Source organism: Leucoraja erinacea, chromosome 1, assembly GCF_028641065.1.
Source record: "Leucoraja erinacea ecotype New England chromosome 1, Leri_hhj_1, whole genome shotgun sequence".
Lineage (NCBI taxonomy): Eukaryota > Metazoa > Chordata > Chondrichthyes > Rajiformes > Rajidae > Leucoraja > Leucoraja erinaceus.
The window spans coordinates 65,837,610-65,844,635 of NC_073377.1; positions in this window are offsets into that span (position 1 = coordinate 65,837,610).

A 7,026-nucleotide genomic window follows, 5' to 3' on the forward strand; every position below is an offset into this window, starting at 1 on the left:
CTATTGTGTCTATCTCCGGAGAGAAGGAATGGTTGATGTTTCGGGTCAAGACCATGCTTCAGACAACTACCTGGAGAAACTACCTTTCTAGTTAATGGTAATCAAGCTGTTCGCAAGGTATTTGAATAGTTAATTACATGGCTAGCTAGACCTTGATCACTATTTTTGGGGAATGATACTAAAATAATTGAGATACCCACGTTTCTGCATATTGAACATCAGAAATTTGCTGTTCTAGCCCTTTTGAACTATTATAGGTCTTTTGTAAAAAAAAAAGTGTAACTAGCCCTACTTGTCCTATAATTTAACCCACATATAATTTGATAATCCTTCTAATATACCACCCTTCTTACATTATGATCATTTAAAAAAACATTTAAACACACCAACTACCCCGTTTCTAGTCTAGTCTGAAAGCCCTCTAAACAAGAATATAAAGAACACAAGTAAATAGTTTTGTTTATTATTGTCACGTGTATCAATGCGTACAAATTAGCCAGAAAAAAAAAGCAGCATACCGGAGGACTGGGAGAAATTCAAAGACCAGCAGAGGAGGACAAAGGGCTTAATTAGGAAAGGGAAAATAGATTATGAAAGAAAACTGGCAGGGAACATAAAAACTGACTGCAAAAGTTTTTATAGATATGTGAAAAGAAAGAGATTAGTTAAAACAAATGTAGGTCCCTTGCAGTCAGAAACAGGTGAGTTGATCGTGGGGAACAAGGATATGGCGGACCAATTGAATAACTACTTTGGTTCCGTCTTCACTAAGGAAGACATAAATAATTTGCCGGAAATAGCAGGGGACCGCGGGTCAAAGGAGTTGGAGGAATTGAGTGAAATCCAGGTTAGTCGGGAAGTGGTGTTGGGTAAATTGAATGGATTAAAGGCCGATAAATCCCCAGGGCCAGATAGGCTGCATCCCAGAGTACTTAAGGAAGTAGCTCCAGAAATAGTGGATGCATTAGTAATAATCTTTCAAAACTCTTTAGATTCTGGAGTAGTTCCTGAAGATTGGCGGGTAGCAAACGTAACCCCACTTTTTAAGAAGGGAGGGAGAGAGAAAATGGGGAATTACAGACCAGTTAGTCTAACATCGGTAGTGGGGAAACTGCTAGAGTCAGTTATTAAAGATGGGATAGCAGCACATTTCGAAAGTGGTGAAATCATTGGACAAAGTCAGCATGGATTTACGAAAGGTAAATCATGTCTGACGAATCTTATAGAATTTTTCGAGGATGTAACTAGTAGCGTGGATAGGGGAGAACCAGTGGATGTGGTGTATCTGGACTTCCAGAAGGCTTTCGACAAGGTCCCACATAAGCGATTAGTATACAAACTTAAAGCACAAGGCATTGGGGGTTCAGTATTGATGTGGATAGAGAACTGGCTGGCAAACAGGAAGCAAAGAGTAGGAGTAAACGGGTCCTTTTCACAATGGCAGGCAGTGACTAGTGGGGTACCGCAAGGCTCAGTGCTGGGACCCCCAGCTATTTACAATATATATTAATGATCTGGATGAGGGAATTGAAGGCAATATCTCCAAGTTTGCGGATGACACTAAGCTGGGGGGCAGTGTTAGCTGTGAGGAGCATGCTAGGAGACTGCAAGGTGACTTGGATAGGCTAGGTGAGTGGGCAAATGTTTGGCAGATGCAGTATAATGTGGATAAATGTGAGGTTATCCATTTTGGTGGCAAAAACGGGAAAGCAGACTATTATCTAAATGGTGGCCGATTGGGAAAGGGGGAGATGCAGCGAGACCTGGGTGTCATGGTACACCAGTCATTGAAGGTAGGCATGCAGGTGCAGCAGGCAGTAAAGAAAGCAAATGGTATGTTAGCTTTCATTGCAAAAGGATTTGAGTATAGGAGCAGGGAGGTTCTACTGCAGTTGTACAGGGTCTTGGTGAGACCACACCTGGAGTATTGTGTACAGTTTTGGTCTCCAAATCTGAGGAAGGACATTATTGCCATAGAGGGAGTGCAGAGACGGTTCACCAGACTGATTCCTGGGATGTCAGGACTGTCTTATGAAGAAAGACTGGATAGACTTGGTTTATACTCTCTAGAATTTAGGAGATAGAGAGGGGATCTTATAGAAACCTACAAAATTCTTAAGGGGTTGGACAGGCTAGATGCAGGAAGATTGTTCCCGATGTTAGGGAAGTCCAGGACAAGGGGTCACAGCTTAAGGATAAGGGGGATATCCTTTAAAACCGAGATGAGAAGAACTTTTTTCACACAGAGAGTGGTGAATCTCTGGAACTCTCTGCCACAGAGGGTAGTTGAGGCCAGTTCATTGGCTATATTTAAGAGGGAGTTAGATGTGGCCCTTGTGGCTAAGGGGATCAGGGGGTATGGAGAGAAGGCAGGTACGGGATACTGAGTTGGATGGTCAGCCATGATCATATTGAATGGCGGTGCAGGCTCGAAGGGCCGAATGGCCTACTCCTGCACCTAATTTCTATGTTTTTATGTATCAAGGTTCAGTGAAAAGCTTTTGTTTGCATGCTATCTGGTCAAATAAAAGACTATACATGAATACAATGCAGCCATGCACACATAAAATATAAAAAGTGTACAATGACAATATATCATTTAAGTCCAATAAAATCCAATTCAAGATATTTCTTGAATAGTCTCGAATTCAAAATAGTCTCCAATGAGGTGGATGGGACTCTACTGTTCAGCTGCTTAATAATAACTGAGAAGAAATTGTTACAGAGCAAGAGTTGGCTACCAGGTCCCTCAGTATAGTAATGGTTGCTCTATCCAAGCCTCATTTCCACCCATGCTTCTACATTCTTTCAAAATGTATCTATCCCCTATTTAGATACTACATGTATCCTAATATCTGATATACTGTTCAATATTAGCGGTGTCAAGGATACACTGTGTCTAAGTTGTATCCAGGAGAACATTTTACTGAATGTGCAGCAAGATGAACAAAAGGCAAATAAATCTTGGATTTAGTTTAGTTTATTATTGTCATGTGTATCGAGGTACAATGAAAAGCTTTTTGTAGAGTGCCAGTCAAAGAAAAGACTATACAACCAAGCCGTCCATACTGTACAGATACAGGATAAAGGGTATGACATTCAGTGCAATATAAAGTCTGATTAAAGATGATTCAAATGTCTCTAGTGAGGTAGATTGAGAGTCAGTACTAGTTGGTGAGACAGCATCTATGGAGCGAAGGAATAGGTGACGTTTCGGATCGAGACCCTTCTTCAGACTGATGTGGGGGTGGGGGGGGGGGGTGGGAAGAAGCAAGGAAGTGGCGGAGACAGTGGGCTGTGGGAGAGTTGGGAAGGGGAGGGGAAGGAGGGAGAAAGCAATTACCTGAAATTGGAGAAGTCAATGTTCATACCGCTGGGGTGTAAACTACCCAAACAAATATACCCAAGCGAAATATGAGGTGCTGCTCCTCTAATTTGCAGTAGGACTCACTCTGGCCGTGGAGGAGGCCCAGGACAGAGGTTGGATTCGGAATGGGAGCGGGAGTTGAAGTGCTGAGGCACCGGAAGATCAGGTTGGTTAATGCAAACTGCGCGGAGGTGTTGGGAGAAGCGATCGCCTAGCATGCGCTTGGTCTCACCGATGTAGAGCAGCTGACACCTAGACCAGCGGATGCAATAGATGAGGTTAGAGGAGGTGCAGGTGAACCTCTGCCTCACCTGGAAAGACTGCTTGCGTCCTTGGATGGAGTTGAAGGGGGAGGTAAAGCAACACTATTTGAAGTTAGAGAAGTTAATGTTCATACCGCTGGGGTGTAAGCTACCCAAGCGAAATATGAGATGCTGTTCCTCCAATTTGCGCTGGGCCTCACTCTGACAATGGAGAGGCCCCAGACAGAAAGGTCAGATTGGGAATGGGATGGGGAGTTGGTGCTGAGCAACCGGGAGATCAGGCAGGTCAAGGCGGACTGAACTGAGGTTTTCAGCAAAATGATCGCAGAGCCTGCGCTTGGTCTCGTTGATGTACAGAAGTTGACACAGTAGATGAGGTTGGAGGAGGTGTAAGTGAACCTCTACCTCACCTGGAAAGACTGTTGGGGTTCTTGGATGGAGTCGAGGGGGAGGTAAAGGGACAGGTGTTACATCTCCTGAGGTTGTAGGGAAGGTATCCGGGGGGGGGGGGGGGGGTTTGGTTGGGAAGGGATGAGTTGACCAGGGAGTTTTAGAGGGAACGGTCTCTGCAGAAAGCAGAAAGGGGTGGAGATGGCCAAGATGTGGCCAGTAGTGGGATCCTGTTGGAGGTGGCGAATGTGTTGGAGGATTATATGATGTATGCAACGGCTGATGAGGTGGAAGGTGAAGACAAGGGGGACTCTGTCCTTCTTATGAATAGGGGAGGGGGAGCAAGAGTGGAGCTGCAGGATATCGAGTGACAGGTGGTCACGGGTGAAAACCAGAGCTCCCTGGGTGACAAGATCCATAAAGGGTAAATGTTAAGGCAAGAAGTGATGTTCAAGTAAGAACATATTACGATGCCTGGAAGAGTATAGAAAGAGGGAAATTAGGAAACTAAAGAGGGTGTAATGAGGAAAATGGACAAGAGAGAGCCAGTGGATGTAGTGTACCTTCATAAAGCATTTGATAAGGTCCCACATAGGAGATTAGTGGGGAAATTTAGAGCACATGGTATTGGGGGTAGAGTGCTGACATGGATAGAAAATTGGTTGGCAGACAGGAAACAAAGTGTAGGTATTAACGGGTCCCTTTCAGAATGGCAGGCACTGACTAGTGGGGTACCACAAGGCTCGGTGCTGGGACTGCAGCTATTTACAATATACATTAATGATTTAGATGAAGGGATTCAAAGTAACATTAGCAAATTTGCAGATGACACAAAGCTGGGTGGCAGTGTGAACTGTGAGGAGGAGCTATGAGGATGCAGGGTGACTTGGACAGGTTGGTTGAATGAGCAGATACATGGCAGATCCAGTTTAATGTGGATAAATATGAGGTTATCCACTTTGGTGGCAAAAACAGTACGGCAGATTATTATCTGAATGGTGCCAAGTTGGGAAAAGCGGAAGTACGAGGTCTGGGGGTCCTTGTTCATCAGCCACTGAAAGTAAGCGTGCAGGTGAAACAGGCAGTGAAGAAATCGAATGTCATGTTGGCCTTCATAACAAGAGGAGTTGAGTATAAGAGCAAAGAGGTCCTTCTGTTGTTGTACAGGACCCCAGTGAGACCACACCTGGAGTATTGTGTGAAGTTTTCGACTCCAACTTTGAGGAAGGACATTCTTGCTATTGAGGGAGTGCAGCGTAGGTTCACAAGGTTAATTCTCGGGGTGGCTGGACTGTCATATGTTGATAAAATGGAGCGGCTGGGCTTGTATACTGAACACGCTAAAGGCAGGAAACATGTTCCCGATGTTGGAGTCCAGAACCAAGGGCCACAGTTTAAGAATAAGGGGTAAGCCATTTAGAACGGAGATGAGGAAAAACACAGAGAGTTGTGAGTCTGTGCAATTCTCGGCCTCAGAAGGCAGTGGAGGCCAATTCTGTGGATGCTTTCAAGAGAGAGTTAGATGGAGCTCTTAAAGATAGTGGAGTCAGGGGATATGGGGAGAAGGCAGGAACGGGGTACTGATTGTGGATGATCAGCCATGATCACAGTGAATGGCGGTGCTGGCTCGAAGGGACAAATGGCCTACTCCTGCACCTATTGTCTATTGGTATGAAAAAATACTTGCAACTAAACTTTAAAAAAATCCGAAGGTGTTTTATAAGTACATTAAAAGTCATAGGAAAACTAAAGGACAGAACAGCAAACGTATTTGCAAAGTCAGAAGATTCTTGATGTCCTTTATAAGCCATGCAATACTACATGCATAGCAAAAGGAACAGAATATAAAAAATCAATGAGGCACATCTATTGCTACCCCAAGAGGATGTTGATGCTGCTGTTGAAGCAACAGTTAAAGGAGACAAATGTGAAATCATGAATCATATTAACATAATAAAGCATATATATTAAGGAGTTTAACATTATGACAGTGGGTAAATCATTTCAGGATGAAATATATCCCAGGTTATTAAAAGAAGGAAGGCAGGAAATTGCAGCAGCTCCCAATACAATATTTCAGTTCTCCCTGGTGATGCACTGTAATGTTCAGCATTACCAAGAAGTGGATCAAAATACAAATATTTCTTAAGACCTAAAAATATATGTGTAGCAACATTCAGCTTGGATCTTAAAAACAGAATAGAAATAAGTAACATACCGTATATACTATTTTACTTCACAGGATATAAATATTATTGGCAAACATAGAAACATAGAAACATAGAAATTAGGTGCAGGAGTAGGCCATTCGGCCCTTCGAGCCTGCACCGCCATTCAATATGATCATGGCTGATCATCCAACTCAGTATCCCGTACCTGCCTTCTCTCCATACCCCCTGATCCCCTTAGCCACAAGGACCACATCTAACTCCCTCTTAAATATCGCCAATGAACTGGCCTCTACTACCCTCTGTGGCAGAGAGTTCCAGAGATTCACCACTCTCTGAGTGAAAAAAAGTTCTTCTCATCTCGGTTTTAAAGGATTTCCCCTTTATCCTTAAGCTGTGACCCCTTGTCCTGGACTTCCCTAACATCGGGAACAATCTTCCTGCATCTAGCCTGTCCAACCCCTTAAGAATTTTGTAAGTTTCTATAAGATCCCCTCTCAATCTTCTAAATTCTAGAGAGTATAAACCAAGTCTATCCAGTCTTTCTTCATAAGACAGTCCTGACATCCCAGGAATCAGTCTGGTGAACCGTCTCTGCACTCCCTCTATGGCAATAATGTCCTTCCTCGGATTTGGAGACCAAAACTGTACGCAATACTCCAGGTGTGGTCTCACCAAGACCCTGTACAACTGCAGTAGAACCTCTCTGCTCCTATACTCAAATCCTTTTGCAATGAAAGCTTACATACCATTCGCTTTCTTTACTGCCTGCTGCACCTGCATGCCTACCTTCAATGACTGGTGTACCATGACACCCAGGTCTCGCTGCATCTCCCCC